Below are 13,634 nucleotides of genomic sequence, written 5' to 3'. Positions count from 1 at the left end.
AAGTGAAAAAGGAAATAAGAGGGGCAAAGAGAGAGTATGAGAATGACCAACATAAAAAGGAATCCAAAAGTCTTCTATAGGCATGTAAACAATAAAAGGGTAGTAAGAGGAGGGGTGGGGTCGATTAGTGACCATAAAGGAGATCGACTCATGGAGGCAGTGGGCATGGCCGAGGTACTAAATGAGTACTTTGCATCTGTCTTTACCAAGGAAGAAGATGCTGCCAGAGTCTCAGTAAAGGAAGATATAGTTGAGATACTGGATGGGTTAAAATTGATAAAGAAGAGGTACTAGAAAGGCTAGCTGTACTTAAAGCAGATAAGTCACCCAGTCCGGATGGGATGCACCCGAGGATGCTAAGGGGAGTAAGGGTGGAAATTGCGGAGGTACTGGCCATAATCTTCCAAACATCCGTAGGTACGGGGGTGGTGCCAGAGGACTGGAGAATTACAAATGTTACACCCTTGTCCAAAAAAGGTGTAAGGATAAACCCAGCAACGACAGGCCAATCAATTTAACCTTAGTGGTGGGGAAACTTTTAGAAATGATAATCCGGGACAGAATTAACAGTCACTTGGACGAGTGTGGATTGATTAGGGAAAGCCAGCGTGGATTTGTTAAAGGCAAATCATGTTTAACTAACTTGATAGAGTTTTTTGATGAGATAACAGAGAGGGTCGATGAGGGCAATGCAGCTGATGTGGTGTATATGGACTCTCAAAAGGCGTTTGATAAAGTGCCGCATGGTGGGCTTATCATCAAGATTGAAGCCCATGGAATAAAGGGGGCAGTAGCAACATGGATACAAAATTGTCTAAGTGACAGGAAACAGAGAGTAGTGGTGAATGATTGTTTTTCGGACTGGAGGTGTAAGATTCTCAAAATTCACAGATCCCCCAAAAACTCAGAGAAAAACCCTAAAGAAATTGACCTTTACCCTGAGTCTGGGAAAACTTTGGCCATTGACTATAATCCTAAAATGGAAGGATAGTTGAGAGGTCACCAGACGAAATCTACAACCCACACGTGGAAGGTGGGAGAATTACTGCTTCAGACATGTCTCTGTTTTAATGCAAAACGGACAGCAGGGGGTCGATAAGCACTCCCATTGAAAGAGATAACTGTTTCCAGACTGGTGGGGCCATGCTTTTGTTTTAATGCAAAACCTATCAACACCTAGGACGTTGGATACAAAAGGAAGCCTTATGTGACAAGCTCTAAATCAGAATTAAAAACAATGACACATTGGGAGAAGCAATTTGCAATATGATTGGGACCATCAAAAGGCCATCAAAGAACTTTGTAAGAACTGTTTAAACAGACCATTGTAGAAGAGACAGCCACAAGGCGAAAGCTCTCTCTCTCTCTCTGGCTTGCTGGCTCTGGTGGGCTGCTTGTGTTGGTTCTGCCTGTGTCTGGAAAGAAGAGCAGTTTGTAGTTTCCAGCAAACAACAAGGCGAGGGGAAGGCAGTTTGACAAGGAAGATCAGCAGCTCTAGAAGCAGGCCGACACACAAGAAGAAACTGTCTTGGTTCTGCCTGTGTCTGGAAAGAAGAGCAGTTTCCAGCAGACAACAAGGAAAGCAGTTCGACAGGGAAGGACAGCAGCTCTAGAAGCAGGCTGACACACAAGAAGAAACCAGAGCAACAGTCCCAGTGACCATCAGACACCTCGCGGCAACAAGGGCCTTACGAAACAACCAACCGAATATTACCACCAACCAACCGGGTAATATTGAGCCACCGCGATCAAAGAAAACCAACTTGGGAGAAAACCGAAGATCCGCAAAGTTTCCACTCTACAATCTATTTCTGACTTACCTCTGGGTGAATTACTATCAAGGTTTCGTTTGGTGAGCATTATCCCTGGTCCTTTAGAGTCCAACCTAACTAGTACAGTGGGATTTGGGAGGGGTGAGGTATCTTTCTACTGTAATTTCCCTCGTGTGTACTGGAGTGTTCCCCATTTTATTAGAGTGTTAAGATTGTTGTGTTGTATTTCCTCTCTTGAATAAAGGTCAAAGTTTCTTGCACCAAAACCAGTTGTCTGCTGCACTTTGTCACAACCCCCAAATAAGTCCAAGGTCTAGAACCCAGGGAGTGGGAGCGATTCGAACCGCTCAGTAGTCAGAGGTGAAGCTGACACACAGACCACCACCCCCTACAGAGGGAGGTGTACAGTGGTGTTCCACAGGGGTCGGTGCTGGGACCACTGCTTTTTTTGATGACTTGGACTTGGGTGTACAGGGTACAATTTCAAAATTTGCAGATGACACAAAACTTGGAAGGGTAGTGAACAGTGAGGATATAGACAGGTTGGTGGCATGGGCAGACACATGGCAGATGAAATTTAACACAGAAAAATGCGAAGTGATTCATTTCAGTGGGAAGAACGAGGAGAGGCAATATAAACTAGAGGGCACAATTCTAAAAGGGGTCCAGGAACAGAGAGATCTGGGGGTGTATGTGCACAAATTGTTGAAGGTGGCAGGGCAGGTTGAGAAAGTGGTTAAAAAAGCATACGGGATTCTGGGCTTTATAAATAGAGGCACAGAGTACAAAAGCAAGGAAGTCATGATGAACCTTTATAGAACACTGGTTCAGCCACAACTGGAGTATTGTGCTCAGTTCTGGGCACCGCACTTTAGGAAAGATGTGAAGGCCTTAGAGAGGGTGCAGAAGAGATTTACTGGAATGATTCCAGGGATGAGGGACTTTAGTTATGTGGATAGACTGGAGAAGCTGGGGTTGTTCTCCATGGAACAGAGATGGTTGCGAGGAGATTTAATAGAGGTATTCAAAATCATGAATAGACAATGTAGATAGAGAGAAACTGTTCCCATTGGCAGAAGGGTCAAGAACCAGAGGATATAGATTTAAGGTGATTGGCAAAAGAACCAAAGGTGACATGAGGAAAAACATTTTTACACAGCGAGTGGTTAGGATCTGGAATGCGCTGCCCGAGGGGGTGGTGGAGGCAGATTCAATCATGGCCTTCAAAAGGGAACTGGATAAGTACTTGAAAGGAAAAAATTTGCAGGGCTACGGGGATAGGGTGAGGGAGTGGGACTAGCTGGATTGCTCTTGCATAGAGCCAGGATGGACTCGATGGGCCAAATGGCCTCCTTCTGTGCTGTAACCTTTCTATGATTCTATGATTCTATGAAGGATGCCTCTGCTGGTTTTGATCAGTGCTTGTCTTTATATAAATCCTGATTATTTGCAGTAATGACCCTTGATTCCTAATTATGGCCAGCAGAAGCTCGCTCTGTATCCTCACTGACTCCCTGTCGAGTTTCTTTGCTAGTTTTATATTGGAGGGAAACCACAGTTCAATATCCCGTCAGGTATAAAGTTTAGTAAATGATGGTTCAGTTCGTTGGGTGTTTACTTTTTAGTTTGGTTGCTGTGCGTAGGACAATATTTGTGTGTTAAGAGAATGAGTTGGCTGAACTTGCAACAACGTCAGTTACAGGGTATGAGGTTGGATCTGTTTTGCGGGAACAATTTTGTTTTCCCATTAAACCTACCGAGAGTGAACTGGCGATTCTGCAGACCTTTTGACTAGACGTCTGTAGGAACTTCCAGTATAGGTATGTTGTTCCTCCAAGATCAAAGTTCAGGACATGAACTTATTCACGGAGGACAAGGAAGCAATGGGACCTGGTGCTTGATCTTCCCATTCTCAGTTGGTTCTTGTTGCCAAAGCATTAGTGTTTACGAAAGTGATGGACAGGGAAAGACCAGTTGGTCTATCGAGCCTGCCCCACATGATTCCCAGCACCCACCACCCGCCAGCAGTGATGGAATCTCCTGGCAGAAGCAAAAAATATTTTTAAAAACAACTCATTGGCAATTTATAGAGAATCATAGAATCATAGAAAGTTACAGCACAGAAGGAGGCCGTTCGGCCCATTGCATCCATGCCGGCTGAAAAAGCTATCCAGCTTAATCCCACTTTCCAGCCCTTGGTCCGTAGCCCTGTAGGTTCTGGCACTTCAGGTGCACATCCAGGTACTTTTTAAATGAGTTGAGGGTTTCTGCCTCTACCACCCTCTCAGGCAGTGAGTTCCAGACCCCCACCACCCTCTGGGTGAAAAAAATTCTCCTCAGCTCCCCTTAATCCTTCTACCAATTACTTTAAATCTATATCCCCTGGTCACTGACCCTTCTGCTAAGGGAAATAGGTCCTCCGTATCCACTCTATCTAGGCCTCTCATAATTTTATACACCTCAATTAAATCTCCCCTCAGCCTCCTCTGTTCCAAAGAAAACAACCCCAGCCTATCCAATCTTTTCTCATAGCTAAAATTCTCCAGCCCTGGCAACATCCTCGTAAATCACCTCTGTACCCTCTCTAGTGCAATCACATCTTTCCTGTAATGTGGTGACCAGAACTGTACACAGTACTCAAGCTGTGGCCTAACCAGTATTTTATGCAGTTCTAGCATAACCTCCCTGCTGTTATATTCTATTCCTCGGCTAATAAAGGAAAGTATCCCGTATGCCTTTTTAACCACCTTATCTACCTGTCCTGCTACCTTCAGGGATCTGTGGACGTACATAACACTATAAGACCATAAGAGATAGGAGCAGGAGTCGGCCCCTCGAGCCTGCTCCGCCATTCAATGAGATCATGGCTGATCTGATTTTTACCTCAACTCCACTTTCCCACCTTTTCCCCATATCCTTTGACTCCTTTGCTGATCAAAAATTTGTCTAACTCAGCCTTGAATGTATTCAATGACTCAGCCTCCACTGCCTTTTGGGGTAAAGAATTCCAAAGATTCACGACCCTCTGGGAGAAGAAATTCCTCCTCATTTCCGTCTTAAACGGGCGACCCCTTATTCTGAGACTATGCCCCCTAGTTTTAGATTCCCCCATGAGGGGTAACATCCTCTCAGCATCTACCCTATCGAGTCCCCTCAGAACCTTATATGTTTCAATAAGATCTCCTCTCATTCTTCGAAACTCCAATGAGTATAGACCCAACCTGTTCAATCTTTCCTCATAAGACAACCCTTCCATACCCGGAATCAACCCAGTGAACCTTCTCTGAACTGCCTCCAATGCAAGTATGTCCTTCCTTAAATAAGGGCACCAGAACTGTACGCAGTACTCCAGGTGTGGTCTCACCAGCACCCTGTACAGTTGTAGCATGACTTCCCTGCTTTTATACTCCATCCCCCTCGAAATAAAGGCCAATATTCCGTTTGCCTTCCGGATTACCTGCTGCACCTGTATGTTGACTTTTTGTGTTTCATGTACGAGGACACCCAGATCCCTCTGTACCGCAGCATTTTGTAGTATTTCTCCATTCAAATAATATTTTGTTTTTTTATTTTTCCTCCCAAAGTGGATGACTTCACATTTTCTCACATTATATTCCATCTGCCAAATTTTTGCCCATTCGCTTAACCTGTCAATATCCCTTTGCAGACACTTTGGGCCCGATATTACCATGGCGGTGGGGGGGCGATTGGGCGCGTGGGTAACGCGCTCGGTGAAATCAGTCTGCCCCGCGCGCAATCGCAGGCTGATTGGATTCACTTACCTCTTGTTCCGGGTTCCCCGCTGCTGAGCTGCGCGGCGGGCGGACTGCGCATGCGCAGTAAGGTCTGTCAGCTGGAGGAGCTCTATTTAAAGGGGCAGTCCTCCACTGACTGATGCTGCAAGAAATAGGAAAAATTACAGCAAGGAGCAGCCCAGGGGGAAGGCTGCTCCCAGGTTTAATGATGCCTCTCTCCAGGTATCATTGGATGGGGTGAGGAGGAGGGGGAGGACAGAGATCTTCCCCCCGGCGGGCGGGAGGAAGCGGCCTGCCTCTGCCACCAAGAAGGCCTGGCTCGAGGTGGCAGAGGGGGTCACCTGCACCACCAACATATCACCCACCTGCATACAGTGCAGGAGGCGCTGCAACAATCTCTGCACCGTCCCCCTCTTTTGTGAAGACAGATGCAAAGTATTCATTAAGAACCATACCCACATCTTCCGCCTCCACACATAGGTTACCTTTTTGGTCTCTAATAGGCCCTACTCTTTCCATAGTTATCCTCCTGCTCTTTATGTATTTATAAAACATTTTGGGGTTTTCCTTGATTTTAATTACCAGTATTTTTTCATGCCCTCTCTTTGCTTTCCTAATTTCCTTTTTAATTTCACCCCTGCACTTTCTATACTCCTCTAGTCTTTCTGCAGTATTGATCTTGGCTCAGAAGATCAAGATGTCGAATCAATTTGGGTGGAGGTAAGAAATAGCAAGGGAAAGAAATCACTGGTGGGAGTAGTATTCAGGCCCCCTAACAGTAGCTACACTGTAGGGCAAAATATTAATCAGGAAATAAGGGGGGCTTGTAAAAAAGGTAATGCAATAATCATGGGCGATTTTAACTTTCACATAGATTGGACAAATCAAATTGGCGAAAATAGCCCTGAGGAGGAGTTCATAGAGTGTATTAGGGACTGTTTCTTAGAACAATACGTCAGGGAACCAACCAGGGAACAAGCCATTTTGGATCTGGTAATGGGTAACGAAACAGGATTAATTAATGATCTCAAAGTAAAGGATCCCTTGGGAAGCAGTGATCATAACATGATAGAATTTCACATCCAGTTTGAGAGCGAGGATCTTGGGTCTGAAACTACTGTATTAAACTTAAATAAGGGCAATTATAAAGGAATGAGGGCGGAATTGGCTAAAGTGGACTGGGTAAACAGATTAGATGGGATGATGGTGGATAAACAGTGGCAAACATTTTAAAAGATATTTTATGACTCACAACAAAAATATATCCCTGTGAGGAGGAAAGACTCCACAAAAAGTGTGAATCAACCATGGCTAACGAGGGAAGTCAAGGATGGTATCAGGTTAAAAGAAAAAGCATACAACATGGCAAAGATTACTGGTAAGCCCGAAGATTGGGAAAACTTTAAAAACCAGCAAAGGATGACTAAAAGAATAATAAAGAGGGAGAAAATAAATTATGAGAGTAAACTAGCAAGAAATATAAAAACTGACAGTAAAAGCTTCTACAAGTATATTTTGTATCTGTCTTCACAGTAGAAGACACTAATAATATACCAATAATTGTAGAAAATCAAGGGGCAAAGGGGAGGGAGGAACTAAAAACAATCACTATCACTAGAGAAAAAGTACTCAGTAAACTAATGGGTCTAAAGGCTGACAAGTCTCCTGGACCTGATGGCTTGCATCCGAGGGTCTTAAAGGAAGTGGCTACAGAGATAGTGGATGCATTGGTTGTAATCTTCCAGAATTCACTAGATTCTGGAAAGGTCCCAGCGGATTGGAAAACCGCAAACGTAACACCCCTATTCAAGAAGGGAGTGAAACAGAAAGCAGGTAACTATAGACCAGTTAGCCTAACATCTGTCATTGGGAAAATGCTAGAATCCATTATTAAGGAAGTAGTAGCAGGACATTTGGAGACTCATAATACAATCTAACCCGTGCTGTACCTGCCCTGGGAGTGTTTGATGGAACAGTGTAGAGGGAGCTTTACTCTGTATCTAACCTGTGCTGTACCTGCCCTGGGAGTGTTTGATGGGACAGTGTAGAGGGAGCTTTACTCTGCATCTAACCCGTGCTGTACCTGCCCTGGGAGTGTTTGATGGGACAGTGTAGAGGGAGCTTTACTCTGTATCTGACCCTGTACCTGCCCTGGGAGTGTTTGATGGGACAGAAACAGGAAGTTCACCTGGTAGAACCAGAGATTAATCTCCCTCCCTAATTTAATTTTACATTGTTCAATCACATTGAATAATCCCTGAATATATTTTCTGTAGTTACACTCAGTGTAGAAATAGTTACGCTCAGGATGTTACAGAGATAGTGGATGCATTGGTTGTAATCGTCCAGAATTCACTAGATTCTGGAAAGGTCCCAGCGAATTGGAAAACCGCAAATATAACACCCCTATTCAAGAAGGGAGTGAGACAGAAAGCAGGTAACTACAGACCAGTTAGCCTAACATCTGGCATTGGGAAAATGCTAGAATCCATTATTAAGGAAGTAGTAGCAGGACATTTGGAGACTCATAATACAATCAAGGAGAGTCAACATGGTTTTATGAAGGGGAAATCATGTCTGACAAATTTATTCGAGTTCTTTGAGGAAGTAACGGGCAGGGTGGATAAAGGGGAACCAATGGATGCAGTATATTTGGATTTCCAAAAGGCATTCGATAAGGTGCCACATAAAAGATTACTGCACAAGATAAGAGCTCATGGTGTTGGGGGTAATATACTGGCATGGATAGAGGATTGGCTAACTAACAGAAAACAAAGAGTCGGGATAATTGCAACTCGTCAAGGCTTCTTCGACAGCACCTCCCAAACCCGCGACCTCTACCACCTAGAAGGACAAGAGCAGCAGGCACATGGGAACAACACCACTTGCACGTTCGTCCCCAAGTCACACACCATCCCGACTTGGAAATATATCGCCGTTCCTTCATCGTCGCTGGGTCAAAATCCTGGAACTCCCTCCCTAACAGCACTGTGGGAGAACCTTCACCACACGGACTGCAGTGGTTCAAGAAGGCGGCTCACCACCACCTTCTCAAGGGCAATTAGGGATGGGCAATAAATGCCGGCCTCGCCAGCGACGCCCACATCCCATGAACGAATAGAAAAAAGGGTCATTTTCAAAATGGCAATCTGTAACTAGTGGGGTGCCGCAGGGCTCAGTGCTGGGGCCTCAACTATTTACAATATATATCAATGACTTGGATGAAGGAACAGAGTGTCTTGTGACCAAATTTGCTGCTGATGCAAAGATAGGTGGAAAAGCAAGTTGCGAGGAGGACACAAAGGGCCCGATTTTACCAGGCCTGCGGGTTTCCGGCGGGTTGGGTTTCGGGAGCGTGGTCAACACGCTCGGTGAAATTAGTGGGTTGCCCGCGCGATCGTAGCAGGCAACACACTAATAGGAATCAATTACCTGCTCCTCCGGGGTCCACGGCGCTGGTCTGCGCGTCGGGCGGGCTGCTCATGCGTAGTACGATCTGTCAGCTGGAGGCTCTCTAGTTAAAGGGGCAGTCCTCCACTGACAGATGCTGCAACCAATGGGACAAATTGCAGCAAGGAGCAGCCCAGGGGGAAGGCTGCTCCCAGTTTAATGATGCTTCACCCCAGGTATCATCAGATGGGGTGAGGAGGAGGGGGAGGACACAGATCTTCCCCCCGGCGGGCGGGAGGAAGCGGCCTGCCTCTGCCACCAAGAAGGCCTGGCTCGAGGTGGCAGAGGGGGTCACCTGCGCCACCAACATATCGCCCACCTGCACACAGTGAAGGAGGCGCTCCAATGACCGCAGTAGGTCAGTCACAGTGAGAACACGAAGTCTTTCCCCTACACTCCGTCTGCCACAACACTGCCCCCACCCCACATCTCCTTCGGCACCGCCAACACTACTCTGTCACATCACCCTTCATACCCACTCAAACCCCATCCTCATCTTACCTCCACCTACTCACCTCGCCAGTACTCATCCCGCCACTAACACGCAACCCAATCCTCATACAATCTCATGGCTCCATCCCATACTCACCCTCTCGTGCATCTCTCTCACGGCCAGCCTCACTCAACCTGCCACCACCTGTGCTGCAGCCACAGGGCATGCATCACATATGTGCAGTAGGCAGCGTAAGGCAAACGTGTCGTGAGCATGAAGGGGATGCACAAGGGTGTCTGAGGGTTTGTCATGGGTGTTACCTAGATTGAATTTCAGAGCAACAAACATCACACATTATATTGGCACCACCACTGCCATGTCTCCGCGAATCCTGTCCGTTGTGTCCAATAATGCCCGCTCCTGGGTATCACTATGAGGACCCACCACTGATGCCACCCATCGTGTTACTGCAGAGTAGGTGCAGGTGTATTTGCAGGGCTCTTCCGCGCAGACAACTGAGAGACATCGGCGGTGTAGCCGGCTGCACCCTGGAAGGATGCGGAGGAGAAGGTGTGGAGGGCAGTGGTGACTTTGACAGCGACAGGTAAGCAGTTGGTGCTGGGGCCAGCCAGGAGCAGCTCTGCATGAAAGAGGCTGCAGATCTCCACGACTACATGTCGAGCGAATCTGCGCCTCCCTGTGCACTGCAGCTCGGAGAGGTCCGGGGAGCTGCGCCTCGGTCTGTGGACCATGTGGCGAGGGTAGTGCCCTCTGCGATGCGTCTCTCCCTGCGGTAGCCCTCCCTCCTGCTGTGCAGGTGGGCGTGCAACAACACCGTGTTGGGGGGCTCCACGTCTCTGCGGCGGACGGCGTGGACTGCGAGGCTGCTGGGGCTGGTCATGCTGTTCGTCCTCCGAGGGTGTCCACGCACCACCCATCTGGCAGGTGTTGGTCTGAGGGGTTGTGCAGGGTAGATGGGTGGTTCCTCGGACTGGGGCTGCGGTTTCGTGTCGGTCTGTCCTCTGGCTTGGCGGGGGGTGGTGGAGGGCAGGGGTTGCCCTATGTGACGCGGTGGCCTCCTGCGTGGGTGAGGGCTCTCCCCCGTGGAGTGCACCTTGGCACCTGCCACAGGCTGCTGGCTGCAACACGCCTGGTTGGAGAGAGACTGTTTCCCCCAGTGTGGGAAACTCACTGCCTTGAACCTAAAATCCGACACTTCCTCTTTTGACAGCTGCTTCAGCTCATTAACTGACCTCAACGAGCAAGGTAAGTACTCTCAAGTGGAACCCCGCTGGCTTCAATTGCCTGCGGGATTCCCACCAGCGGGGCTTGCGCGCGCAGCCCCGCACGTCAGCGCGGTACCCGGAAGTGGCCGGGATTTCGGCGCGATCCGGTCACGTGACCGGATATCGGGATTTTCAGGGCCCCCCCGCTGGAAACCCGCAGGAAACCCGACGCGAAAATCGAGCCCAGAGTGTCTACAAAGGGATATTGACAGGTTAAGCGAATGGGCAGAAATTTGGCAGATGGAATATAATGTGGGAAAATGTGAAGTCATCCACTTTGGGAGGAAAAATAAAAAAGCAAAATATTATTTGAATGGAGAAATACTACAAAATGCTGCGGTACAGAGGGATCTGGGTGTCCTCGTACATGAAACACAAAAGGTCAACATACAGGTGCAGCAGGTAATCGGGAAGGCAAACGGAATATTGGCCTTTATTTCTAGGGGGATGGAGTATAAAAGCAGGGAAGTCATGCCACAGAAACATGGCTGCAGGGTGACAACGACTGGGAATTAAATATGCCAGGGTATTTAACAATCAGGAAGGACAGGCAGGAAGGAAGGGGAGGTGGGGTGGCTATGTTAATTAATTTTTTTTTTTATTCGTTCATGGGATGTGGGCGTCGCTGGCGAGGCCGGCATTTATTGCCCATCCCTAATTGCCCTTGAGAAGGTGGTGGTGAGCCGCCTTCTTGAACCGCTGCAGTCCGTGTGGTGAAGGTTCTCCCACAGTGCTGTTAGGAAGGGAGTTCCAGGATTTTGACCCAGCGACAATGAAGGAACGGCGATATATTTCCAAGTCGGGATGGTGTGTGACTTGGAGGGGAACGTGCAGGTGGTGTTGTTCCCATGTGCCTGCTGCCCTTGTCCTTCTAGGTGGTAGAGGTCGCGGGTTTGGGAGGTGCTGTCGAAGAAGCCTTGGCGAGTTGCTGCAGTGCATCCTGTGGATGGTACACATGCAGCCACAGTGCACCGGTGGTGAAGGGAGTGAACGTTTAGGGTGGTGGATGGGGTGCCAATCAAGCGGGCTGCTTTATCTTGGATGGTGTCGAGCTTCTTGAGTGTTGTTGGAGCTGCACTCATCCAAGCAAGTGGAGAGTATTCCATCACACTCCTGACTTGTGCCTTGTAGATGGTGGAAAGGCTTTGGGGAGTCAGGAGGTGAGTCACTCGCCGCAGAATACCCAGCCTCTGACCTGCTCTCGTAGCCACAGTATTTATATGGCTGGTCCAGTTTAGTTTCTGGTCAATGGTGACCCCCAGGATGTTGATGGCGGGGGATTCGGCGATGGTAATGCCGTTGAATGTCAAGGGGAGGTGGTTAGACTCTCTCTTGTTGGAGATGGTCATTGCCTGGCACTTATCTGGCGCGAATGTTACTTGCCACTTTTGAGCCCAAGCCTGGATGTTGTCCAGGGCTTGCTGCATGCGGGCTCGGACTGCTTCATTATTTGAGGGGTTGTGAATGGAACTGAACACTGTGCAGTCATCAGCAAACATCCCCATTTCTGACCTTATGATGGAGGGAAGGTCATTGATGAAGCAGCTGAAGATGGTTGGGCCTAGGACACTGTCCTTAGGAACTCCTGCAGCAATGTCCTGGGCTGAGATGATTGGCCTCCAACAACCACTACCATCTTCCTTTGTGCTAGGTATGACTCCAGCCACTGGAGAGTTTTCCCCCTGATTCCCATTGACTTCAATTTTACTAGGGCTCCTTGGTGCCACACTCTGTCAAATGCTGCCTTGATGTCAAGGGCAGTCACTCTCACCTCACCTCTGGAATTCAGCTCTTTTGTCCATGTTTGGACCAAGGCTGTAATGAGGTCTGGAGCAGAGTGGTCCTGGCGGAACCCAAACTGAGCATCGGTAAGCAGGTTATTGGTGAGTAAGTGCCACTTGATAGCGCTGTCGATGACACCCTCCATCACTTTGCTGATGATTGAGAGTAGACTGATGGGGTGGTAATTGGCCGGATTGGATTTGTCCTGCTTTTTGTGGACAGGACATGCCTGGGCAATTTTCCACATTCCACAATAAAGGAAGGAATCACTGTAATACAGAGAAATTATATTGGGACAAAGGATCAGGATAATGAAACAGTTTGGGGAGAGATAAGGAATAATGAGGGAAAAAAACACTCGTGGGCGTAGTATATAGGCCTCCTAATAGTTTCAACTCTGCTGGAAGAAGTATTAATCAGGAAATAGTCGGGGCATGTAATAAGGGAACAGCTATAATTATGGGGGATTTTAACTATCATATTAACTGGACAAATCAAATTGGGCAGGGCAGCCTTGAGGAAGAGTTTATTGAGTGTATTAGGGATAGATTTCTTGAGCAGTATGTAACTGATCCTACAAGGGGACAAGCAACCTTGGACCTGGTCCTGTGTAATGAGCCAGGATTAATTAATAATGTCCTAGTTAAGGATCCCCTTGGAATGAGTGACCATAACATGGTTACATTCCATATCCAATTAGAGGGTGAGAAGGTTGGTTCTCAAACAAGCGTACTGAGCTTGAATAAAGGAGACTATGATGGTATGAGAGCGGAATTGATTAAAGTGGACTGGGAAAATAGATTAAAGGGTAAGACGGTACATGAGCAGTGGTATTCATTCAAGGAGTTATTTTGCAACTTTCAAAAAATATATATTCAACTGAGGAAAAAAGGGTGTAAAAGAAATGACAGCCATCCGTGGCTAAGTAAAGAAATTAAGGACAGTATCCGACTAAAAACAAGGACATATAAGGTAGCCAAACTTAGTGGGAGGATAGAAGATTGGGAAGTCTTCAAAAGACAGCAAAAAGTAACTAAAGGATTGATTAAGAAAGGGAAGATAGATTATGAAAATAAATTAGCAAAAAATATAAAAACAGATAGCAAGAGTTTCTATCGTTACATAAAAAGAAAAAGGGTGGCTAAGGCAAACGTAG

Source organism: Heptranchias perlo, chromosome 24 (genome assembly GCF_035084215.1).
Source record: "Heptranchias perlo isolate sHepPer1 chromosome 24, sHepPer1.hap1, whole genome shotgun sequence".
Classification (NCBI taxonomy): domain Eukaryota; kingdom Metazoa; phylum Chordata; class Chondrichthyes; order Hexanchiformes; family Hexanchidae; genus Heptranchias; species Heptranchias perlo.
This window is presented reverse-complemented; position numbering follows the sequence as displayed.